General features: G+C 48.1%; 1 protein-coding gene across 23 annotated transcripts in view; it reads left to right on the plus strand.

Moving 5' to 3' along the window:
- Window positions 1-26752, plus strand: part of ZNF536 (zinc finger protein 536) — a 489498-nt gene that overhangs the window by 150889 nt on the left and 311857 nt on the right. Inside the window, exon 3 of one of the 23 annotated variants that reach the window (XM_063599532.1) lies at window positions 26118-26251. The exons of the other annotated variants lie outside the window; for them this stretch is intronic. The gene's annotated coding sequence lies outside the window, so the exon portion shown is untranslated. The remainder of the gene's footprint in view (window positions 1-26117; window positions 26252-26752) is intronic. 23 annotated transcript variants of the gene reach the window in all.

Genomic DNA, 26752 nt, shown 5'->3' on the forward strand with positions numbered 1-26752 from the left:
TGGAGATCGGGCGCGCGGGCGCGGCTCTGGGAGCGGGGGAAGGTGAGGGGAAATGGGACATAATGGCATTAATAATCATTACCAAAGACGGTGGGAGTAACAAAGGAATGCGTCTCCGAGACGCCGCCCAGCCCCGGGGTGTTTTCCGGCGCGGTCGCGGTGCAGGAACGCGAGCCCGGCCGCCGAGCCTCCCGCCGCCTGCGTTCGTTGGCGCGGCGCCCGGCGGTAGTGCCACCCCGAGGCCGAGCGCTGCCCCCGCCGGCCCGCGGCTGCCAGCCGGCCCTGCCCGCGCCCGGGCCCCGCGAGCGGCCGCACTTCACCTTACGGAGGGGAGATAATGAGATCAATTAGAGGCGCCGTCACTGCGCCGGAGACAGCTGCCGCCGCATAGTAATCACCGGCGGGCTGGGTGCGCGGGGGCTCCCGGCTACCTGCGCGCCGGCTGCTCCCACCACGCGGCACCGACCCGGGAGCGCCCCCGGCCCCTGACCGCAGCCCACAGCCACACCGCGCACCCTACACCCTCCTTGCGCCTCTGCTGGGGAGCTCACCCCCTCCACTCGCACAGTGCGCTGCGGCCCGGGGTGTGGGAGGTCCCGGGACTTGGGGTGTGAGTGCCTGTGTGGGGGTAGGGGCAGGTGTCCGCTTGTGCGCGTATGGGCATGAGTGTACATGGCGTGTGCCTGGAGATGGGCGAGTGCAGGCTGGAATGTGCCGGCGTGGCACGTGTGTGGGCCCAAATAGATGCGTGTGTGACCACACGTATGTGTTCGTGTTTGCACCTCGTGTGCCTGTGTGTCTGTATTTGAGTGCTTACAGGAATGTGGGTGGTGAGTACCTGTATGTGGGTGCTATCTGTGCTTGTATGCGCGTGTGTGTGTAGGCGCGTGTGTGTGCATGTGTGTGTTAGGGATACGTGTAGATGTGCATTAGTGTGACTGTGTGTGCTCATGTGCCTGTGCACGTGTGTTTGAGGTTTGTGTGCATGGGTACCGTCTGTGAGAGCCATGTGTATATCTGCATGGGTGATGAGTGTGTGTAATGAGTGTGCGTGGGTGCCCACTCTATGTGAGTGTATGCCCATGTGTGTGCTTGATGTCTTGAGGCTGGGGACAGCTGTTGTAGCCCCCTCTCCCTCAACCCCTTGTCCTCTAGTGGCTCCATGGGTACCAAGGTTTCTTTGCCAGGCAGTTGTCCCTGAGGAAATTTCCAGTGCCCAGTCTCCCTGGTCCATACCTTGGCATCCCCTCTCCCCCAATCCCTATACACGCCTTTGTTGAGGGTGATGGTGATGGTGGCTCTTGACCTCCATCTGTGTCTTTGCCCTGGTGTATTTGCCTTTGTCGGCTGGCCCTGTTCCACCCCGCAGAGGGCGATGGTGTCTCTGACCTGAGCATAGAGGTGCCTTGCCATTTGCTCCACCCCAGCCCCCTGCCTCCCACTACTTATACCAGATAATGAGGCTGGGAATAGCCGCCAGGGCCCTCACAGACCCAGGGTGGTGCAGCACCTGTCAATTTCACACAGATAGTCAGCACCCACTGGATACTCCGTGGGGCTGGGCAGGGCATCTGCTCACTTTCAGAAACAGAATGGGCCAGGGTCTGAAGAAGAGTGGGAAGCAGCTGTGGTGGGAGGGAGCTGTGGTGGGAGTGTCAGTGAGCTCAGGGCCTTTGCATGGGTTGTTTCCTGCCTGGAGGCACTTTTTTCCTGTGACTCTCAGCTCCACGGTGTGGGTTCCCTCTTCAGCACATCCTCCCTGACACTCTACCCAGCCAGTGTTCCCATTCAGTCACTCACGTTGTCCAGTTGACTCCCTTGACTGCCGCCTAGCTCCCCCATTAAAGCACATGTGCCTCCCCCTGCCCCGACCCCACCCCCAGGCTAGGACCTTACCTTCGGGTTCATTGCTGCACCCAGCATCTGGCTGGTTCTGTGTGCACAGTGGGTACGGGGCAGATGGCCAACAGGTGTTTGCAGGCCTCTGCTACTTGGCTGCCCTGTGGGCTCATAGTCCATCAGGGGAGGCCGGCAGGCATGCTGGGCTAGGGACAGGGCCATCCTGACATGGGGGCCCTGGAAGGGGATGGAGCTTCTCTGTCATCGAGAGAGCCAACGTGGCCTGACACTGGGGCAAAGATGTGAAGGAGAAAGAAAGGGGACAACTGACTCCAGACTTGCCCACTAGACTGAAGGCCTCATGAGGGCAGGAGCCTGGCTCAGGTTCTCGGGAAAGCTGGCATCCCCTCTGGTCTCAGAGCCTCGGGATGTGGTGGGAGTCCTGGATGTTACCTGTGTGGGCCACGCTCACAGAACTCATTGTGTTACAGGACCCCACCACTTACCCAAAGTTAGCCTTTGGGCCAGGGGTTTCCACACTATAGTAGCTTCTGTGGTCGCCAGAAAGATGTTACAGGAAAGAGGTCCCGATCCAGACCCCAAGAGAGGGTTCCTGGATCTTGCGTAAGAAAGAATTCAGGGCGAGTCCGCAGTTCAAAACAAAAGCAAGTTTATTAAGAAAGTAAAGTGGTGAAAGTATGGCTACTCGTAGACAGAGTAGGGCGTTCAGGAAAGTAAGAAAAGGAATGAGTCCACCCTAGGTCCAATGCTCGTGTATATAGGATAAAAAAGATCATGGGGAGATGTGCTCTGCTACAAGGGTTTGTGATAAGGGAGTAATTTTCTTAATTACTATATTTTGCAAGAATTGATTTTATTATCTTTAAAGCAAAATTAGGAATGCCTTTGTTCTCAAGATATTGGGATATTAGGATACTCCCAAATCTGGGTCTGTTGAGTAACCATTATCAATCTGCTCCCTTAACCACAAACATCTAGCGGCTAGGAATACCTCACTTTCTGGGAATGCAGTCCAGCAGGTCTCAGCCTCATTTTACCCAGCTCCTATTCAAGATGGAGTTGCTCTGGTTCACCTGCCTCTGACAGTTGGGTGGATCCTTTGTTGCCCAATAGGCTCCCAAGGCCACCCTCTCCAGCTGCTGGGAGTCTAATTTCAGCCCTGTCTCCTCAAATCTTGTGCCCCTGAACAAGTGATTTGGCCTTGCTGATGGTCTCAACATGGTCTGAGAGTCCCTGTGCTGTCTTCCCTAATGCCAAAATAGACTTGGCAATGAGTGGAGGATTCTTAGTCGCCCCAGCCTGGATGCTCTAACCAAGTTTGGGTCTTCTTTTTATGTTTTTTTAAAGACAAATTTTCACCCAGTCACCCAGGCTGGAGTGAAGTGGCACAATCTTGGCTCACTGCAAACTCTGCCTCCCTGGTTCAAGCCATTCTCGTGCCTCAGCCTCCCAAGTAGCTGGGACTACAGGCATGAGCCACCATGCCTGGCTAATTTTTGTATTTTTGGTAGAGATAGGGTTTTGCCATGTTGGCTAGGCTGGTCTTCAACTCCTGACCTCAGGTGATCTGCCTGCCTTGGCCTCCCAAAGTAATGGGATTACGGATGTGAGCCACCATGTGTGGCTAATTTTTATATTTTTAGTAGAGATGGGGTTTTGCCAGGTTGGCCAGGTTGGTCTCGAACTCCTGCCACATTTGGGTCTTCCGACACATGCTAGTGGTGCTGAATCGGGGTGGTTTGGCTCCATCTGAGATAATGGGAACATCCTGGCTGCTCTTGAAAGTTCTGCCTTAGACCCAACTGCATCTCCCTTGAGGTCTCTGCCCTTCATTGTCTTCTTTCCATCTCCTGCATTGCTCCAGCCTAGGTCCCTTTTGTTCTAAAGGAGTGGGACAGGAACAAAAACTGGTGAACTTTCTTACAGGAAAGAAAAGCATGAAACCTTGAGTGCCCCTTAACAAGGTGGGAGATGGCTTGTCTCTGTTCTGGACCTCCCGAAGTTGTTCACTTCAAGTTTTGACCCCCTGAGGGCCTCCTGTGTGCAAAATGCTGTGCCAGTGCTGGAGGGACAAAGGTGTGGGCCTGTGTCTTGTCTCTCCCAAAGGATGTTGACAGGGGTCTGGATTTCCCAGAGTCCCAGGCATGAGGAGTATGGGGAGGGGGTGATAGCTCCAGTCCTGTCCAATGCTTTGGTCCTGAAGATGGGCAGTTGGAAATAACACATGTGCCGTCACCTTGAAAACCTCGGTCAAATATGGTTTGAGATATGGAGGTGATGGTTATTATTTTTATGTCCCAAATGCGATTGGTTTTGAAGTTTGTGTATTCTCCTGACTAGAGCTTTCCTTACAATACCATGGGAAGGTTTGAGTAAGGCATCCCTCTCCCACTTTTGTTTGTGAGGGTCCAGTTGGTCCTGGCCACTTCCTGAATGGCCTCTGTGTTGGGAGCTCCAGGTGAGGATAAGAAAGAGAAGCCAGCCTGAGCTCTGTGCTGCCCGGCATGATGACAGTGATGTGGTCTTGATTCTTTGAGCGTCAGTCATGGTTCCCAAGTCTGGCAAAATGGACTGCTGGCTGATGTCTTCTCCACTGAGCCTCTGCAACCCCAGTGCATCATGGGGGTGTGTTGAATGCTTTCTGTGGGGTTGATTCCTGTCGCCATAAGGAGGATGGGGTGGGGCAGGGATGTATCATCGTTGCCAGGAGATCTGACAGGTGGAAGGGGTGAAGGGTGGAGAGGATCATGGGTGAGGACCAGAAAAGGAGGGGTGGGGCTTGAGGGTAGACAAGCGGAAGGGCTGGGGGGTGTGGTGGGCATGCGGTGGGAGGTGGGAGGATGCCCAAGTAGGCTGCCCAGGGGTGGTGCAGGGTGGATGAAGGGAAGAGATGCCATAGGTGGGAGTACTCATTCCACTGGCTGCAGGGGATGCTGTAAGGGGTGCTGATGCAGCTTTGCAAAGCCACCAAGGCATGCCTGGGACCTACTGTGACTGCCCGTCACTCAGGAGCTTTCTCTGTGCCAGGCACTGTGCTAAGTGCCCTACTTACCTTGCCTAATTTCATCCTCACTGGGGAAGTCCTGGGGAAGGAGCTGAGGCTTTTGATCTGTGAATGAGAGAGCTCAGATCCAGAGGGGTAAAAATTTGCCAGATGTCACAGAGCTGGCCAGTGATGGAGCAGGGACTTCTGAGCCCAGGCCACCACCGCCGAGGACATGGCCACTCTTCGTGTTTCCTGCACAGAGCAGCTCCAGCAGGGAGCTGAGCTGAAGACCCCAACAGAAGTCAAGGCAAAATATAGCCCAAGTCCTAGTGCATTCTTCAGGGAGGGCCTTTCTGTGAAAACAGATTTTTTTTTTTTTTTTTTTTTTTGCCAGCCGTCAGCCTTTTGTCCCATTTTCACATGGCCCAATTAGACAATTGCACCCCCTAATTAGCCAGCCTTAGGCACTACTTGTTGCCTGCATAGAAATTCACACATGGGGTTAAACGTTGGCAGGAAACTTCGTCCTTGCAAATGGGAGCCGTGGTGTCAGTGTTGGAGACGGGCCACCCTGCAGTGCATGGCCCAGACCATGCTAAACCCAGCCAGGCCCACAAGCACCCCCGGAGAACCCACGGCTCGGCCCTGAGACACTGTGAGGCCACGTGAATCTGAGTTATCAGTGGCCAAAAAAGAGGGGAGACACAGAAGAGTCATAAATGTTAACTTTTTTAGCACTCTGTAATTCCAAAGTGATTCAACTGATTTGTTTCAAACTCTGCAGGAAAACCCAGCTGTGGCATCAGATGTGAGCCCTCTCAGACCAGAAGGAAATCTCTTGCCCTTCGATGCTTAGCCTTAAGGCAGTGAGAGGGAGGAAGCTGTGTTCTGATTTCCCTTAGAAGTGCAGCTTCCTGAAGGAGGAGTGTGTGGCATTTTCCAGAAGACTCAGGTCTGGCTGCTTCTCAGCAAGGAATGGTCCTGAGTCCACCCAGGTGCCCGATGCGTGTTTCTTATTTATTTTAAAATAAATTTATTTATCTAAATTTATATATTGTTACATATTTTTAAATTTTAATTTTAGAGACAGGGGCTCACTCTGTCACCCAGGCTGGAGTGCAGCCATGCAATCACCGCTCACTGCAGCCTCCAACTCCTGGGCTCAGGTGATCCTCTGGCCTCAGCCTCCTGAGTAGCTGGAACTGCAGGCATGCACCACCATACTCAGCTAATTTTAAAATTTTTTTGTAGAGACAGGGTCTTGCTATGTTGCCCAAGCTGGTCTTGAACTCCTGGCCTCAAGCTATCCTCCTACTTCAGCCTACCAAAGCACTGGGATTACAGGTGTGAGCCACCACCATGCCTGGTCTGTATATATCTATCTAATAATCAGCACAAATCATGCCCCCAGAGGGAGCTAATATCTCTTGATTAGATCAATGCTCCTTTGCATCTCCTATGTGCCAGGCACTGTGCTGGGGACTGGGTGACAGGCAAGGTCCTTGTTTAAGTTATGGGGAGGGAGAAGGCAGGGGTGGATAGAGGCTACACAGTCACCTCATACATGAACAGGATTATTCCCAGTGGAAAAAAGTGGAATGTGGCAGGGACAGGGTGCCTCATTCAGATGGGGTGGTCTTGGGAGGCCTCTCTAAGGAAGTGACGCTTGATCTGGGACTGGCATGGGAAGATGGAGCCAGGCTTCCAGACAGTGGGATCTTGCAGGGCACAGGTCCCAAGGAAGGAACAGGCCTGGCACGCTGGAGGATTTGGGGCTGGAGCATGAGGGACCAGGGAGGTGAGATGGGAAATTAGGCCATAATGGCCCCAGGTCCCAGAGCCTTTGCACCATTGCAGGCTGGGGCAAGGGGCTAATTCCAAGGGCCATAGGAAGCCTCAAAGGGTATGGATGCGGGGTGGTTGATGGGGAACGTTGTAAACAGGCTTTCTTTCCATGGCAGGGGACAGTGCAAGGGACAGAAGCGTTCAGAGTCTGCAGGGAGGTGGAGCTGACCGGAGCGATCTATGTGGTTCTGTGTATTTCATCTCTTGGCCTGTGTGTCCCCATCCTAATATCCTTGAAGTATCAAAGCATTGCTAAATAAATACCCATGAAGTTTGCTACAGGGGAAGCCAGCAAATAGTTCTTAATTTAAATTCTTGTTTTGGAAGAGAACAAGCAGAGAGAAGAGAATGCTTTCCATTCCCTGGTTTAAGTCTCAATGAAAATGGCCATGTGAGACATTTTGGGTAAAAATGACCTTCTTTGGCTCCCATTTTGGCTGATGTGTTCCCTTCTTTTCCACGGATTGCTACCTCCCCTCCCTGCTGCCCCCGCCTGCAAAGAGACAGCTCTGCATCCATGTCCCATTTCCGTGTTATGGCTAGCGACAGACACAGTTATTAGAAGAAAGTTGTCCGATTTGAATTAAGCATAAACATGTCAGCTTAGTGGTCTGGACACCTCGTAAGTCCTTGTGCATCATCTGTGCAAAGCTCTTATTTGATGGTTTGATGAAGTTTCGGCAACTGCATGGTCTATCCAGTGCCTCCCGTGCTTTTTCTCCAAGACATTTGGGTGGAAAATCCACAAAACAATAATAGATCAATACATTTAAATTAGAACTTTCAAAAATTCAATAATGGTATTTACAAATTAATAAAGCACTGTAAAGAAAATATCTGCACTTCTTTATTTAGGGATACAGTTAATTTTTTCATTGATTAAGCATTCTTTTGGTGGATGGGATGTGGGCAGGGAATTTTTTTTTTTCTAAGAAGGAAGTTCTGTGTGAAAACTAGAAGTATTTGCGTGTTTTTGGTCCCACTTGTAAGTTACTAATGCATCACCCAGACAAAGGCCGATAGTGAGGGAAGGAAGTATGGCTTGGCTTGGCAGAAGCTACCGCAGAGGTGGAATCCACTGGATCCCATGTGATCTACATGGTTGTGATGAGGATGGAGGGAAGGGCAGGTGTACAAATTCCTGCGGTGGGCGGCTCTGACTTCTGAAGCACACAGGTGTTAACTGTGTGAAGGAAATTTGGTATAGGAAATTATCATTTAGCAAACATAAACCAGGGAGCTACTCTTCTTTGTGCAAAAGAATTTCCCATAGAAATCCTTAAAATTAGCCCAGATAGTCTTGCACAATTAAAATCAAATATATTTCTTTTTCTCCTCCTAAAAACAACAAACGTGGCAGGTGTGGTGGTCCACGCCTGCAAGCCCAGCACTTTGGAAGGTCAAGGTGGGCGGATCACCTGAGGTCGGGAGTTCGAGACCAGTCTGGTTAACATGGTGAAACCCAGTCTCTACTAAATGTACAAAACTTAGCTGGGCATGGTGCTGGGCACCTGTAATCCCAGCTACTCGGGAGGCTGAGGCAGGAGAATTGCTTGAACCCAGGAGGTGGAGGTTGCAGTGAGCTGAGACCATGCCACTGCACTCCAGCCTGGGCAGCAGAATGAGACTCTGTCTCAAAAACAAAGAAACAAACAAACAAAAAAAACAAATGCAACTCAGGTTTTCAAGACTATGCCTCCTGTATCCAGGAAGGTAGATCTGTACCTTGCTAAGGTCTGGGGTCTGCCCAGTTCAGATGGTGAACAACTGAGAAAGAGTTGCTGACAAGTTCCAGGAGGCCCTGTGGAGGTGGCTGCACCCCACCAACCACTCTGCTAGCTGGAGGTGGACACAGCCTAAACCATGTACACACCTGCATGCCTGTGGCCCCAGGGCCTGCTACTCACTTACTCCTCCCCTTTATCCTCTCTTCTTCTGCCCACCTCTTTCTTTCCCTTTCTTTCTTTCTTTCTTTCTTTTTCTTTCTTTCTTTCTCTTTCTTTCTTTCTTTCTTTCTTTTCCTTCATTCCTTCCTTCCTTCCTTCCTTCCTTCCTCCCTCCCTCCCTCCCTCCCTCCCTCCCTTCCTTCTTTCCTCCCTCCCTCCCTTTCTTCTTTCTTTCTTTCCTCCCTTCCCTTCCCTTCCCCTCCTCTCCCTCCCCTCCCCTTCCCTTCCCTTCCTTCCTTTCTTTCTTTCCCAAAATATTGATTAAGGACCCATGGCAGACCACAGTCTGTGTTAATGCTGGGGGCCTGGTGGTGAAGAGGGTGTCAAGGCCAAGACCCTCTTGTGGATGCACGATCCCAGTGGGCTGGCACAAAGTGGACACCCAGTGCTTTTCCTATTGAATCATGTCCTGGGTGGGACCCTGCTTTGGTTGCATGGGACCTTCAGGCATGGATGTGGGTCTGGACACAGGATTCTTCTTCCTGCGTTGGATGGAAACCAGAAACCCCTGTGGAGCATGAGGGTCAAAGGTCATCCACTTCTTGCACCCTGAGGGTTGAGAGAGGAGGAATGGCTTGGAATAGGGGTACCAAATGGTGTTTAGAAAATATGTGTTCAGCCAGGCATGGTGGCTTACATCTTTAATCTCAGTGCTTTGGGAGGCCAAGGTGGGAGGATTGCTTAAGGCCAGGAGTTTGAGACTAGCCTGGGCAACAGAGCAAGACACCATCTCCACAAAAATAAAATAATTATCCAGGCGTGGTGGCATAGCCTGTAATCCCAGCTACTCAGGAGGCTGAGGTGGGAGGATCCCTTGAGCCCAGGCAGTCTAGGCTGCAGTTTGATCACGTCACTGCCCTCCAGCCTGGGCGACAGAGTGAGATATTGTCTCTAAAACAAACAAAAAAAGCAAACAAAAAACTCAGCTCCACCTCCCATTGGTTGCCAGTCCTTGTCACCTGCAGGATAAAGGTCTAACACCTGGACTTGATGTTTGAGGCCTTCCCTGCAGCAGCTGCCCCAGGCATCCTTCTCTTTCATTCAGGGTAGGAAGGGCCTTTCCAGGAGCAGGAGCAGCCCTGAAATCGGGTGGAAATGGACATGAGGAAGGAAGAGCCGGTGGTGGAGTTTGTCTAGCAACCGCCCAGAGACTGAGGGAGGTGATGACCCGATGGGGGTCAGTGTGGGTTGTGGTGGCTGAAGCGGGACCAGGGGCCACCTGCCTGGGGCCTGGGTGCCCTGGGAAGCAGTGCTGGTTGCACTGGGGGGACAGCTGCCTGACGGGTGTCTCCCTGTGGGCTGGGTAACGACCGTTACCCTGGTTGCAGTGCTTCCTCTCTTCTCCTGGAGTTCCTGACTGTCCTCTGTGGCCTTGTCCTCATTGCTCTTCCCTGCTTCACCCACTGGTTCCAGTCCTTGTCACCTGCAGGATAAAGGTTAACATCCGGACTTGACATTCAAGGCATCTCCCCAGGCATCCTTCTCCTTCTTCCAGACCCTGCATGACAAGCTGCCATCTCCCAGGGTATGGGCAGGACACACCTGTCCACCCCTGCGTCTTGGCTTTTATTATTCCTTCTACCCATATTCCACCTACTTCTCCCCAACTTTTCAGACTCGATGGTTTACCCCAGGTGCAACTCCGCCTCCATCATGAATCTCCTGTCTTCTGAAATCTGCATGTGCGCACTGCCTGGAGGTCCCTTCAGTGATGCTGCTTTGGGTCCCCAGCTGGGTGGAGCCACAGCCACACAGAGCATCTGGGGCTTAGTGGGACCCCATGGAGTTATCTGAAGGAGTGGCAGTGCCTGGATCACTGAGCTGGCAGACGGACATCAGGGATCATGTGGCAGTGTCCGTCTGTCTCACTCCTAACTTAAACTTCGATTTAAAAAAATGTGGCCCAGAGCATTCTGATGTCAGCTGGTGTTGCATCCAAGGCCCCTCAATACTGGTCCCATCCCACCTTCCCAGCTTCATCTCAGGCAACATCCTCCCATCCCTCAGCCCTTTGCCTACACTGTCTTAGAAAGCCAGCCACTTTTTCTCCTTCATCTCCACTCCAGAAAACTCCCATTCATCCTGCAAGAGCCAGCTGAAAACTCACCTCACTACAGAAGCCAATTCTCACGCTGCTCTGAGTGGAGTTAGCCCCTCACTCAGCTGAGCTTTCATCTCTGTTACCTGTGACTCTTCTGACCATGTTATTGTCTCTCTACAGTCTCTCTTTATGAATGTCTGCCCCTCCTGTCTCTTACCTCCTTTTTTGAGATAGGGTCTCACTCTGTCACCCAGGCTGGAGTGCAGTGGTGTGATCATGGGTCACTGAAGAGTCGACCTCTCTGGGCTCAGGTGATCCTCCTACCTCAGCCTCTCAAGTAGCTGGTACTACAGATGCATGCCACAACGCCTGGCTATATTTTAAATGTTTGGTAGAGAGGGGGTCTCAGTATGTTCCCCAGGCTGTTCTTGAACTCCAGAGCTCGAGCGATCCTCCTGCCTTGGCCTCCCAAAATGTTGGGATTATAGGCGTGAGCCATGATGCCTGGCCTCTTGTCTCTTCTGACATGTAGTGGGTCTTTGGTCTACACTTGCCAACCTCGATATCTGTAGGTCCCTAGGGCAGGGCCTGGCACACAGCCAGGGCTATAGGTATTAGGTATTTACCTGTGGCTTTCAGGAACCGATTTTTGGTGAAAGACACTTGGAAATTAGCCCTGCGTTTCACAGAACGCTTCTGTTATAGTGGAAACAGTGGCAGTGCTTGTCTGCGGGTCGCCGGCATGGGCAGCAGGGGACTGCTTCCGAGGGCTTATCCAAAGTCACAGCCTATCAGCAATTTTTAAGATAACACGTTGACATCTGTGTGTTTAAGATTCTGATAAAAAGATGCTAGAGGAAGCAATGTGCAGACGAGAGTCGGTCTGTTTGATGTGTGATTGAAGTGTCAGTGGAGACACACAGAGAAAAGGTGTTTGGTCAAAGATGAAGCACCGTTTTCATGCTGAAGATCTGCCCTCACTCATGGGCTCCAATGTCCCTTGGCTAGAACCTGTCCAGGCCTCAGTATGGTACCAGAGGGAGGCCTGGACGTGGGGAGAAAGGCAGGTGCTTAGCTGATACTTGCAAAGGAAAATTTGCAAAAGGGGCTGTAACAGAGCTGTCGCTGGTTGCAGCCTGACTTTGAATCTTGCTCTGAGCAGGACCGTGGGGACCCGAGACTTCTGCAGCACCTGGTTGCTGTGGGCTGGGCCCCAAAGACCCCATTCAGGGAGGCTGATGCCGGGGCCATGCTTGAGAGATGCCCGGAACCTGCCCTACCGTGGTTGACGGCGGTGAGGGACCCACTGCCTCTTTCCAAGCCATTTATTGCCACTTACCACGAACTTGGCTTACATCTGCTGCTGAGAGCAGAGCGATCCCAATTTGGAAGCCGTGGAGGCCGTTTTTCACCCACACTGACATAAGCCATGACTCTCGAAGCTGATGACACACTTGAGATAAGGTCAAATGCTCAACAGAAAGGGACATTTGTTGCTTAATCCCTGTTTGCAGAGAGGCTGCAGACACTAATGGCTGGAGGAATATGTGGTCCTTGTCCCCAGGGGACCTGGCTGGGAGGCAGGGCCCTCTCCACTCCATCGCTTGGAAACTACTTACCCTACTGCACAGGATATCAGGGAAGAGGCTTGGAAAACCCAGCCTAGAGAGGGGACTTAGACCCTGCTTGAGGGATGGGGATGGGGAATTTTCTCGAGACGTAGGTGTCCAGGCTGGTTGGTCAGTGGGCTTTGGGCCCTGGAGGGGGCTGTGTGATGAGCCAGGCACCAGCTGGGTGTCTGTGTAGATAGGATGGTCCATAGGTGGAGCCCCTTAGAGGTCTTCTTCCTGCTTCCCATGTAATCTCCTGTGGCTCTCAGATTTTGAGGTCAGGTTTTGAGGCTGTAAGAGGTGCTGATTTGGCCAGGATATAAGTACTGGGAGAAACACGAGGGGAAAAGAAAAGACAGGGGCGTGTCTGTAAGATTTCCCGGGGGAGTGAGTCAGAATGAACGGTGGCCTACTTCAGTCAACCTGAGTTAAGATAAAGAAGACCATGGATCGCCTTGGCCTGGGACCTCGGTCAAAGTATCCGTATGGATTTCCTTTCTGGGTCTTGGTGCTGTTGAGGGAGGTCATGCGACTTTGCCTAAATCAAGTTAGATCTTTCTACAATTATGGATACTTGGTGGGGTGAGGCAGAGGGCTTGGAGGCACCCTCCAGAAGCCTTAATGGGGGCGTCCCCGCTCCTCCAGCCATTGTGACCACTTTGTAGGGTTTATTGCCCCAGCCCTCATGGTCCACTGGAAGGTGGGAGTTCCACCCCACAGAGACCACCCAGCGGTGGCCATGCCCAGGGCTTGCCATCCAGGTGCAGAGCCCTCCACGATCGCCTCGTCCCTCCTGTGCTTGGCAGGGCTTCTTCAACTTCTTCACTTGGGGGAATTTTCCAGGGCAAGCCAGTGTTGTAGGTCTAAACCCTCACGGTGTTTTCTTGCATGCCAAGGCTGTTGGGAGAAGCTGAATGTGCCGTTATCAAGAGACCAGTTCTTTAGAAACAAATGCTGTGATTTTCAGAATTAGGATGGAGTGTAAGATTCCTTCCTTCTTGGTTAATTTATAGTAGCCAATGGGAAGACAGAGAGAGATTCCTTTATGGGCTTCCTCCACTTTCCAGGCTTAAAATCATGTGCCCGGCCCTTCTAGATCTCATTCAGACAGCTGGCAATGGCCATTTATGTAGGGTGAGCTGACCAACTGCAGGGGGCTCTATTTCCTGGAATTCTCCCCTACAAAGCAAGTGTAGCCCCTTCAGGAGGTGTAAAGGCTTGACGACCTGTGAGGAAGGAGGGAGTCCCATGCCCCATCTCTCTTGATTTACCAGGCTCCTCTTACCATGAGCCAGAGAACACAAGACTGAGTGTCAGGCCTGCCTGTTTCCTTTCCTTGGGTGTGGGACCCCCCTAGTGTGAGTTCACCCAGTCCGCACACGTTCCACGTGCCTCCACGAAGCCCAGGCCTGGTTCTCCAATTTCCAAGTAGAGTTCTGGTTTGCGCAGCTCTTCTACTCAAAGGGGGTATGCGGAAGGCCAACCATGTGGTTGGTGATACTCGTGTATAGGGTACATTTGGGGAGAGGTTTCCTGGGAGGGCGAGCACTTGCATAGAGGGTTATCTTAGTGCCCTTGAAAAATCTAGCGACCATAGATGGGACCTTGCCTCTCCTCTACTCTGGACACGAGACCCTTGTAAAAAAAAATTCCCTTTTTGCTCAAGATGCATGCTCCTCACCCATGGATTTTTAAAAAATCTTGTCCATGCTTCACAGCTCAGAAATCTCTTAACCTGTTCAGTACAGATACGACTAGTAATGATTTGTCCCCAGGGGCTGTATTATGGTGACACTCATCATGGGCCATTCTCTGCCTTTCTCATTCATGAGAAAGTTCCAGACTGGGCTAAGCGAAGGCCAAGACCAGAACCCTTGAAGGTACTGGCCCAGAAAATGTCCTTTGGGTGAAGAAGTGGTGGTGCCCTCGGCTCCTGAATCCTAGCAGATTCTTTTTCTAGGGACTCCATTTCTGTCCCGCCTAATAGCATCGTGCTGGCCCAAGCAGATAGCAGAGAGCTGCTGTGGGCCCCTCCAGCTCCCCATCTTCCAGAAGGGCCACTTGGCTGCTGAGTGTGGCGCAGTGACATTTTCCAACTTGAGCTGTTAAGGTCTCTAGAAAAAGATTTTTCCAGCAGAATTAGAAAGGAAAGAAGGCTTGCTGTTTCTGATATGTTTTACCTAAGATTTCTCAAATGGCTGCTGGGATCCCAACTCCTCCCAGGGATTTCCCTCCTCAAAGATATCTCGGTAGATATTCAATGGGGGACCTCAGAGGTGTTCAAGGAAGGACTCCATCTCCATTGAGGCAGGTGCTGTGCAGGGGAAGGTTTTACTCCTTCCTAAGCACTTACTGTTGCCTGAATCTACTTCCTAGGGGTTAGCTGCAGGGGGGTTGAGGTTGTGTTGAGTAGAGAGAAGAGAAGAGAAGCCTGCTAATTTGCTTTTTTTCCTTTACTTTAATCTTTAGTTCAGCTGCCCTTAGTATAAGCTGAAACTTATAAAATAAAAAAATGATAGGGACTTCTTCTCTTTCTCTGTTAATAAGCTCGCATGCTGAAAAAGATCTGGATGAGAAGAAAAGGAAGCCCAAGTGAGAGTAGCATTAAATAAAACTCTTCAGGGTGAGGTAGGACCAGGGTGGCAGGCAGCTGCAGGGGAGTTTCAGTGCTAGAAAGTGGAGTTGAACTCTCCAAAGGGAAAGGCTGGAGGGGCTGAAGTGAGTACAGGCTCCCCAGCCCCTATGCTGGTCCCCACTTGGCCATGCCAATCTTCCTAGCCAGGCTCTTTGAGAGCAAATCCCACATTCTGCAGGAGAGCTGGAAATCCAGTCTTCTTGAGGTCTGAAGGTGCTTTTATGTTTCCAAATCTATTGGAGCCTGGAGTGTCCTTTGTAGCCCTTAGAAACAGTCCATGGCAAAGTTAGGGATCCCCACTGGTAGAGCAGGAGGCAGGCAGCCCTGTGAGCTTTCTGGAGGATTCTAATCAAGTGACTGGGAGGCCGGAGCTCTTGGCATCACCGCCAGCCCCCGCCCCCATATTTACACTCAGCCCTCGTTGGCACCAATGGGGATCTCAAACCCAGCCTGGGACCTTGGGAGCATCTATTCCAATGTCAGAATAAACAGAAATCCCCACTTGAGAGTGTTATGAATCTTCTCAACACAGCGCTTTATAAACCTCGGGGGCTACGTGCCCTTGAGTGCTGGCAGCATTAATATTTATTCACTAGGGACCAAGTTTTGCCTGTAGAAGCCCATGCTGGTGCCTGGAAATTCTCCTGTGATCAGAGCCAGAGGCAGAGTCCCAGCTCTTGCACTGCACATACCTGGGAAGGTGGTTAGGAGCAGGCCTGGAATCCCTCCCAACACGGCCAAATCACTCACTGCCACTTTGCCCCTGAGGAATTCCAAAACACAAGACCACAGGATGTCTTGCCCATTTCTGATCCCAGGTCCAAAGGGCCCACCTTCTGCCCCACATCTGTCCCAGTAGACTTGACTTTAAACTGCTTTTGTTGGCTGGCTGCAGTGGTGCACACCTGTAATCCCAGCACTTTGGGAGGCCGAGGTGTGTTGATCACCTGAGGTCAGGAGTTCGAGACTGGTCTGACCAACATCGTGAAACCCCATCTCTACTAAATACAAAAAAACAGCCGGGCATGGTGGTGCATGCCTGTAATCTCAGCTACTTGGGAGGCTGAGGCAAGAGAATCTCTTGAACCCGGGAGGCGGAGGTTGCCATGAGCTGAGATCGCGCCATTGCACTCCAGCCTGGGCAACAAGACTGAAAGTCTGTCTCAAAAAACAAACAAACAAACAATAAAAAAAAACTGCTTTTGTTCAGGGTGAACCTTATTCCTAGCGCTTAATTGTAAAGAATGATAAAGTCCAGGATAGACCACAGAGCGATCTGAGAAAGACCAAGAGAAAGAGAGAAAAAGGTAAAGGCACACACAGAAAAAGAAAAACATGCTTTCAAATTCACTGACAAACAGCATCTTCCACTAAACTTTCCCTTGTTCTGATTGTAACTCCCAGCTACCCCTTAGCTAGCTGTCTTTGAATTATAATTGCCTCTCAAACTCCTGGTACTGTAACCTTAAACCTTGTAATTGTGCCCCAGGACAAATCAGTATTAATTTAGCTAATGCAGTACGTCTTAGACATCTCTCTAGCCTCCACTTTGAATAAGGGTATCCTCCCCCCTTCCCCCCTGCCAAAAAAAGTGTATTTTAGGACCGATGAAGCAAGTGTGCATGGATTCTAGGTTGCGGTTCTCGGATGTCCGGATGTCCAGAGCTGGGGGCCAGAGGAGAGGGGAGGTGCTCAGCTTCCAGGACTCTGAGGGGAGAAGGGAGTGAGTGTCTCCTCTTTCACAGCCCTGGGAGGACTCTCAGCCACACCCTTTCCCTTGGGAATTCCAGTCCTTCCTAGGGGAGGCCCAGCGCTCTCATGGGTCTCCTCTAGAATTTGCAGGAAACCAGTAGGAAACCACAGATCCCCTGGGGCGAGGGAGGTAGGGACAGAAAGATTGTGCGGTTGAATCTAAAATATGAAGGGAGGTTAGGAGCAACCGCCAAAGGGATTTCATTAAGGAGACCACAGAATTTAGCCTTATGAAGTTCATGCCCATGTGGAGACAACGCCAGGGTAGCCAGAGAAGGATTGGAAGGGCTGGGATGTAGAATCCGTGCCCTGCACCACCGCCCGGCAGCAATTATCTGCGGTTAGCTGGTTACTCGGAGCTGCCAACTCCTGAATGCCACGGCCTCCCAACTGAGCCTGAGACATGGCATTTTCTGAGCCAATCCTCCCTCTTTCTGTGTGATTTCCATTTTTTCTAGGGTGTCTCTGTTCTTAGAAGTACATCAGATAACTGCTCTTAAGTGAGCTAAAATTAAGCTCCCAAACAAAGAGTTATGAGTGCTGTTTTATTTCTAGAGATGAAAATTGCACGAGTAACTTATTTATTTGACTACATTACATTACAGTAGAAGGAAGGAGAGGACTGTGGTGCAAAACAGTAATTAACTGTTTTTTCTCTGTCCTGAAAATTAGTGCATAGTTAGATCAAAATATGACAGGGTGCACGCTCATTTAATTTTTTAAATTGCTTGGTAACTTCAAATAAAACCACTGCTGTGGATCTGTAGGACTGTGTGAATGCTGAATACTCAATGGCATTTTGGAAACCACTTCTGTATGATCTGTATGGCACAAGATGATAGCATTCATTCATTTATCTGGTCAGCAAATATTAACGACACCTACTGTGTGAAGCTGTCTCTGGGGAGCAGTCATGCGCGCTGGGGAATTATGTGAGTCCAAGATGCTGAGGAACAAGAACAATCCCCTGTATCATTTATTCGTCCATCCACTCATTCATTCACTCAACAGCCACTTAGGCAACTTCATTTCTGTGTTGAGGTTCCTGCTCACAGTTTAATGCGGTAGGATGGGGTTGGGGGCGGGGGAGAGGAAATGAGAACTACCAGGATACATATGAGTCACTGAGGCTTGTTTGCTGATCTGATCAAAAGAAGCACATGCAAAGCCATCCAAGAAGAGGGTCTGATTCATTCATTTCTTCCTATGCTCACTGATTAATTCACTCATTCCAAAGAGTTTATTGAAGACCTACTGTGCCCTGCAGACAGGATGATGAATGAAATAGACTTGATCCCTCTCTTCATGGAGCTTACAGTCTGGAGAGAGGGGCAGATGTTCGTCAGAGAATCACATGAACCAATGTGAAATCATTAGTCTGGCAGGTGCCTTAAGGAGAGGTGTCTGGAGCTCACGGAGCCTCCGGTCCTAGGCTAGGGGCAGCGTCACATTCTCAGGCAGGGGTTACATGGAAACATCTCAGGGAAGAGCGTTCCAGGCAGAGGGAACAGCAAGTGCACAGACCCTGTGGCAGATGGAACTTGGTGAAGATGAAGGCTGAAAGGTGGGCAGAGTGAGGCTAGAGGCACAGAGGAAGGGGAAGCTGTGAGCTGAGCTGGGGAGAAAGATTGAGGCGACGCCACAGAGGCCTTGATGAAGGATTTTAGGCTTTATCTGAAAAGCAGTGGGTAAAGCCATCATGTAATGTGAATGTTGTTTAAGGGGCAATGTGGGCAGAATGGAAGCCTAGGTGTTTGGTGGTGTTGGACAGGGCAGTGGTGGAGGAGATAGAGAGAAAGCAGATGTGAAACACGTGTGGGAAGAGCTGCCTTTGGTCCAGAGGTGGAAGCTGAAGGAGTCAGAGTCTGCAGGGCTAGATGGGCAGGCAGAGACAGTAGGGAAGGGCATGTGCAGATGGAAAAAGGGCAGCTCTCTATCAGATCAGTGAGCAAGCCTCAGTGACTCACACTGGAGGCCACAAGACCTGTAACAATGAACACACGGGACCCCCTTGGATGGTTGCTTAATTGGTGGTCCAAGACTTTTCCTTAAACGACTTTCCTTTTCTCCCTCTTGTGTTATAGAATTGCTGAAATTTTCTGAAGCCAGTCCAACAGGTGTGCCCACCTATTGCCTACTTATCCGTGATGAACCCTTACACATTGGGTAATTGTGTGTGCAAATGGGTAGTTACGTATCTAACTATGATAGTGCATGTGTGGGTATGTAATTACTAGATTTGCATTTGCAAATGCTCATTTCCTTAAACAACCCTCTCCCCACTCCCACTTCTCAGCTGCCCTCCTACCCCACAACACACACATACCCAGGTGTAGGACTGGGCCAGGTGCATCTCTTACGTCTGCTCGGCTGCACCAGAGGAAGCTCCTTCTTCAGCGTCCCTTCCCCATTCTATGCACCACCATGCCCTCCACACTGAGAGGAAGAAACCAGTGACATGGCCCTGTCTTCTTCCATCTCTGGTGGTAATTGTTTGCCCCACCTGTAAATAGTACAGTCTGGAAATTACACATGAGTGGTTGCTTTTCTACTCCCAGTTCAGCCTCACCTTTCCAAGGGAGAATCACCATTTATGAACTGGACTTACACAAACTAGTGTGCAAGTAAGCTGCACACTGAGCTGAGCTCAAGAGAAAAGTTGAGGTGACACCATGGAGGCCTTGATGAAGGATTTTAGGCTTTATCTGAAAAGCAGTGGGTAAGCCATCATGCCATGTGAAGGGTTGTTTAAGGGGTCAACCCCTTAACACTGGTTTTGGAGCACTGGTTTCGGAGTCTTGCACATCTGCTTCCCCTTTCAGCTTGTGAGCTCGGTTACTCCTGAAAATAAATGTAATGTGTATTCAGGGTTTAGTGTAATCCTTATTTGCATTAATGCATTTGTGCTTCATGTCATTGTACTGAATGAAGTTCTAGTCTTCTTAGGGCTTTCGTTGTGTACAAAGGGACAATGCTCAGATTAATCTTTTTTTTTTTTTTTTTTTTTGAGACGGAGTCTCGCTCTGTCGCCCAGGCTGGAGTGCAGTGGCGCGATCTCGGCTCACTGCAAGCTCCGCCTCCCGGGTTCACGCCATTCTCCTGCCTCAGCCTCCCGAGTAGCTGGGACTACAGGCGCCCGCTACCACGCCCGGCTAATTTTTTGTATTTTTAGTAGAGACGGGGTTTCACCGTGTTAGCCAGGATGGTCTCGATCTCCTGACCTCGTGATCCGCCCGCCTCGGCCTCCCAAAGTGCTGGGATTACAGGCATGAGCCACCGCGCCCGGCCAGATTAATCTTAATTGCTACCAATTTTCATCTTATCTATGGTACAAGATTAATGAAAAGTGATAAAAGAAGGAACTGACAGGACAGGTAGTTTATGACTCTAAAATCAGATAGTCTACAAACAGACAAGGTGTCATTTTGGGTACCATAAAGGGGATGTCCAATAACTAGAACATAGAAGTGGCATTTTGTTGTTTTGTTTGCAGTATCTACAGTCAAACACCTAAGGCACACATCTGGTTTGGGGTGGACCAGTTGCAGTTTAACGTTAAAACCCAGCCCTGCTGGTGGATGTAGAATGCTGGTCTGAATGTGTCAGAGTGATTGGTTAAGAACTGTGCCTCCTGCAGGAAGATGACTCAGGGTCACCCAGACCTTGGTTTATCTGCCAAAGAAGGGCCACCAGGATGCCTTTTCTGGGGAGGTTCCATATGTTGCACCTAAATGTCTCAGTGATTGGATTTTAGTGGCATGTTCTCTTTTGACAACAAGCTTTGCTTCTGCCATGTTGAAATGCAACCTTAATAGCTGTGTACCTCTTCATGTGGCTGAGTCTGAGAGGCAGCAAAAGATCTACCTTTCTCCATAATTTTTGTTTAGTAAGGACTTTTTATCACTTTAATGCAAGTTAAGCTTTGTTTTGAATATAAGACTTATGATAACTAGGTCAGCTACATTTTTGTTTTCATTATGTTTTTTAAGTTAATAAACTTGATTTTTTAAGAGCAGTTTTAGGTTTGCAGCAAAATTGAGTGGAAAGTACAAAGGCTTGTCCCCACAATTCCTCGCTATTAACATCCCCCACTACATCAGTACAATTGTTACCACTGATGAACTACATTGACAGGTCAATATCACCCGAAGTCCATGTTTACATTAGGGTGCACTTGGCATACATTCTGTGGGTTCTGACAAATGCATCATGACATGTATCCACCATTGCAGTATCATACAGAATCTTTTCCCTACCCTAAAACTCCTCTCTGCTCTGCCTACTTCATTATGTTGTAAAAAAATGACTTCTCACCAAACAAAAAATGCCAGTCACCAAAACTCCCAGCCTTTTATTTAAGCAGAGGGTTGATTGGTACCTCTCTCCATCTCCTGATGGGATAATTTTGCCTGTAGATGGGAATTTGGACTGGAGAATGTCTTTCAAATAAGAGATCACATGATCTGTGTTCTAGAGTCTATAAAATAACCAATTGAAAAGGAAGTGTCCAACTTGACTTATATTTTCTGGATCAATTTGACTTTCTGGGAATTTGGGGTTTACTTTTGCTTTTGGCAATTTCTTTAGATTTGTCTCTTCCATCCATCTTTCTTTGAGAAGCTTGATGCAGATTGCCAATTGTTACAGTGTAGCAGTTTCAGGGAAGAGAGTAAGGAAATGATTCTAAGGACAGGAGGAGCTTTCTACAGATGTGTCCTGCCTCCATTTGCTATGAGAGGGCTCTCTCTCTTTTTTTTTTTTTTTTTGAGACAAAGTCTCGCTCTGTCGCCCAGGCTGGAGTGCCACTGTAGTGGCATGATCTCGGCTCACTGCAACTTCTGCCCCCCGGCCAGGTTCAAGCGATTCTCCTGCCTCAGTCTCCCAAGTAGCTGAGATTACAGGCATGCACCACCATGCCTGGCTAATTTTTGTATTTTTAGTAGAGACGGGGTTTCACCATGTTGGCCAGGCTCGTCTTGAACTCCTGACCTCAGGTGATCTGCCCACCTTGGCCTCCCAAAGTGCTGGGATTACAGGCGTGAACCACCGTGCCCAGCCAAGCAGGCTCTCTTTTAAAGGGCTTCCTGACCTCAGGCCAGCTAGGCACCTCCACCTTCCTGCAAACCTCTTCTTACACTCCAGCTTTTTGCTAGAGCCCAGAGCTCCCAGTTGGCCCTTCCACATCCTATAACTCTATGGCTGCAAACCTGGGCACTTACTACTTGTTAGAACTTGTTACTTCAGGTCTTGGATAATAGAGGCTGGGGTGACAATGGTTGTGGCTTGAGACTCAGGTGATAGGAAAAGCTGTACCTGTCCCTGAGTTTGTGTTCTTAATCTCATGATTCGTTAACAGATGGTGTTCAATGTCCAAAGCCACCTTTGCATTATAAATGGGAGAATTTTGCTGGAAAGACTCTCTCTGGCGTGAGGACTCTCCACCTAGCCTTCATCTTTTGTTCATTTTGTCAAACAAATCTACATGTGTTAAAATTGCAAAGAACTAAATACACACACCACACTCACAGATAAGTGCATGTGAAACAGGTGAAGTCTGGGTAAAGCTGGAGGGATGTATCAACGTTAGTTTCCTGGCTGTGATGCCAAACTATCTATCATTATTCAGGATATTACTATTGGGAGAAACTGGGTGATGAGTAGACAAGATTCCTCTGTTATTTCTTACAACTGAGTGTGAATCTACAATTATCTCAAGACAAAAAGCTTAAAAAAACTCAGCTTTTACTTCTTTGTTTTATATTGCCATTTCCACCATACTCCTTACAGTTTGGTGTTCTGTGGATTCTTTACTAATCTGCCTCGTTTATTTAAATGTTAATTGGCGTCTGTTAATTTGATTTCAATACTAGAAGCCAAACTCAACAATAGGACCTCTTAATGATTACAAGGTATTAGGGCTTGGACAAGGGGGTCTGAAAAGACCCTCATCCCTACAAGAAAGTAACCAGTGTTCAGAAATAAATAGGCATGAGAGGGATAGAAGGAGAGAGAGAAAGAGAGAATACCCTAACAGAAAGAATGACTGATTGGCAAATTTAAGAGCTCACAAAACAGACCAGGTCTAGGATGTTAGAAAGTACAAACAGAAAATAGCCCATGATTTTAAACATTAATTCTTTAGTTTCTTTTTCCCTTTTAAATTTTGAAATAATTATAGATTGATAAGAAGTTGCAAAGATAGTATGGAGAGGTCTTTGGTTTTCCCCATTGCTTGCATCTTCGATAACTGTAGTGCTGCATAATAGCAAAAGCAGGAAACCAACATCACTACAATGTACCTGGCCAGTTCTGTGTCATTTGATCACATCTGTAGATTCTGTAACCACTGCCTTTATTTTGACACAGAAGTGCTCTTCACCACAAGATCTCCCTCATCTACCCATTTCCAGTTATATCCCCTCCGTGCCCCAACCATCCCTAGCCCTTGGTGCCTACCCATCTGTTTAATTTTCTCAATTTGGGAATGTTGTATAAATGGAACCATATGGCATACGACCTTTGGCATTGGCTTTTTCTTTTTCTTGTTTTTTTTAAATTATAGTTTAAGTTATAGGGTACATGTGCAGAATGTGCAGTTTTGTTACATAGGTATACATGCCATGGTGGTTTGCTGCACCCATCAACTCGTCACCTGCATGAGATATTTCTCCTAATGCTATCCCTCCCCTAGCCTCGCAATCCCGGACAGGCCCCAGTGTGTGATGTTCCCCTCCCTGTGTCCATGTGTTCTCATTGTTCAGCTCCCACTTATGAGTGAGAACATGCGGTGTTTGGTTTTCTGTTCTTCTGTTAGTTTGCTGAGAATGATGGTTTTCAGCTTCATCCATGTCCCTGCAAAGGACATGATCATCCATGTCCCTGAAAAGGACATGAACTTATCCTTTTTTATGGCTGCATAGTATTCCATGGTGTATATATGCCACATTTTCTTTATCCAGTCTATCATTGATGGGCATTTGGGTTGGTTCCAAGTCTTTGCTATTGTGAATAGTGCCGCAATAAACATATGTGTGCATGTCTCGTTATAGTAGAATGATTTATAATCCTTTGGGTGTATATCCAGTAGTGGGATTGCTGGGTCAAATGGGATTTCTAGTTCTAGATCCTTGAGGAATCGCCACACTGTCTTCCACAATGATTGAACTAATTTACACTCCCACCAACAGTGTAAAAGCATTCCTATTTCTCCACATCCTCTCTAACGTGTGTTGTTTCCTGACTTTTTAATGACTGCCATTCTAACTGGCGTGAGATGGTATCTCATTGTGGTTTTGATTTGCATTTCTCTGATGACCAGTGATGATGAGCTTTTTTTCATATGTTTGTCAGCTGCATAAATGTCTTCTTTCGAGAAGTGTCTGTTCATATCCTTCACCCACTTTTTCATGGGGTTGTTTTTTTTTTCTTGTAAATTTGTTTAAGTTCTTTGTAGATTCTGCCTATTAGCCCTTTGTCAGATGGATAGATTGCAAAAATTTTCTCCCATTCTGTAGGTTGCCTGTTCACTCTGATGATAGTTTCTTTTGCTGTGCAGAAGCTCTTTAGTTTAATTAGATCCCATGTGTCAATTTTGGCTTTTGTTGCCATTGCTTTTGGTATTTTAGACATGAAGTCTTTGCCCATGCTTATGTCCTGAATGGTATTGCCTAGGTTTTCTTCTAGGATTTTTATGGTTTTAGGTCTTAAGTTTAAATTTTTAATCCAACTGGAGTTAATTTTTGTATAAGGTGTAAGGAAGGAGTCCAGTTTCAGTTTTCTGCATATGTCTAGCTAGCCAGTTTTCCCAACACCATTTATTAAATAAGAAATGTTTTTTTTTTTTTTTTTTTTGAGATGGAGTTTTGCTCTGTCACCTAGTCACCCAGGCTGGAGTGCAGTGGTGTGATCTTGGCACACTGCAATCTCCGCCTCCCGGGTTCAAGCGATTCTCCTGCCTCAGCCTCCCAAGTAGCTGGGATTACAGGTGCCCACGACCATGCCCAGCTCAATTTTGTATTTGTGGTAGAGACGGGATTTCACCATGTTGGTCAGGCTGGTCTTGAACTCCTGACCTCAAGCAGTCCACCTTCCTAGGCCTCCCAAACTGCTGGGATTACAGGCGTGAGCCACCGCACCCAGCCTTGGCATTGGCTTTTTAAAATTCAGCATAATGCCCTTGAGCGCCATCTATGTTTTGCATGTATTAAGAATTCATTCCTTTATATTTCTGAGTAGCACCTCATGGCATAGATGTACCACAATTCATTTCACTATTCTCCTATTGTAGGACTTTTTTTTTTTTCCAGAATTTGGCTGTTATAGCCAAAATTTCTGTGAACAATGGCGTACAGGTTTTTGGGTGAACGTAAGTTTATTTTTCTAATATAAGGGCTCAGAAGTGCAATTGTTAGATCGTATGGTGAGGGTATGTTTTATTTTTTATTTTTTAAGAAAATGTCAAAGTTTTCCAGAGTGGCTGTACCATCCTACATTTGTACCAGCAATGCATGAGAGATCAGGTTGTTTGCATCCTCAGCAGCATTTAGTATCGTCATTTTGAACAGAATTTTAACTGTTTTAATCAGTATGTAGTGTTATATCATCATGCTTTTAATTCGTATTTCCCTAATGGATGGTGATCCTGAACATATTTTCATGTGTTTATTTGCTATTCATATCTCTTTTTTGGTGAAATATCTGGCCATGTCTTTTGCCTGTTTTCTAATTATATTATTTATTGAGTTGAGTTTTGAGGGGTTTTGTTTTGTTGTTGAGACAAGGTCTCACTTTGTCGCCCAGGCTGCAGTGCAGTGGTGCTGTCATAGCTCATTGCAGCCTTCAACTCCTGGCCTCAAGTGATCCTCCCACTTCAGCCTCCTAAGTGAGCAGATGAGACTACAGGCGTGAGCTACCATGCCTGGCCTGAGAGTTCTTTCTACATATTAGATATGAGTCTTTGGTCAGATACATGGTTTGCAAACATTTTCCCCTAGTCTGTAGCTTGTCTTTTTATCTTCTTAGCAGGGTTTTCTGCAGAGCAAAAAATTTAATTTTGACAAAATCCAATTTATTAATTTTTCCTTTTGTGAATTTTACTTCTGGTATCATATTTAAGAACCATTTGCCCAGGACCTAGGTTCCTATGATTTTTTTCCTATATTATCTTCTAAAAGTTTCATAGTTTTATGCTTTATATTTACATTTGTAATCCATGTTTTGTGTAAGATATGAGATTTAGGTCAAGGTTCTTTTTTTGTTGTTGTTGTTGTTTGTTTATAGATATCCAGTTGTTCTAGCTCCATTTGCTGCAAAAAACTCTCCTTCCTTCATGGAATTGCTTTTGCATCCTTGTCAAAAATCAATTGGCCTTACCTGTGTGGGGGGCTACTTCTGAGTTGTCCATTCTGTTCCATTGATCTATCTCTTTTTTTTCTTTTACGAGATGGAGTCTCACTCTGTCACCTAGGTTGGAGCTCACTGTAGCCTGGAATTCCTGGGCTCCAGCTATCCTCCTGCTTCAGTCTGGTCTACATATCTTGATATTTGAGAATAAGAAAGAAGGACTTCAAGATCCAGGTTAGACTCCCCATGTCCCAGTACCTCTGGCCTCCACCAAGAATGGATGTGAGCACTGGAACTGGGCTCACCACCCCAGTGGGGTTTGCTCTGCACAGGAGCACATGTGAAGGACTTTACCCACTGCTTTCTCTACCACATTCCCCAGACACTACTGTTTTGGGTCTCTTTTCATTTCTTTTCCTTGCTTACGCATGTTCTCAGATTAAAGTGGGATTTTCTGAAACAGATTTTTTCTATAATGGGGTAAAAAACCGTAAGTAAACAGAATTCTCATAACCATTTAAATAGTAATAAAATATGTTTTTCTATTTCTATTCAAAGAGGGGGAAAGGTAACTGGAGAAGATGAAAGGAAAAGCTAGATTTGTGGGTGGTAGGTGTGTTTTCTTCTTCTTCAACAACAGGTACAGAGTTTTAGTAAAGGACTTCAAGGGAAAAGGAAAAAAATAGCATATACTGTTATGGGGTTATTTTTATCTTTCATTTTTGTGACAACTTA

The sequence above is a fragment of the Pan paniscus genome, chromosome 20 (genome assembly GCF_029289425.2).
Source record: "Pan paniscus chromosome 20, NHGRI_mPanPan1-v2.0_pri, whole genome shotgun sequence".
NCBI lineage: Eukaryota > Metazoa > Chordata > Mammalia > Primates > Hominidae > Pan > Pan paniscus.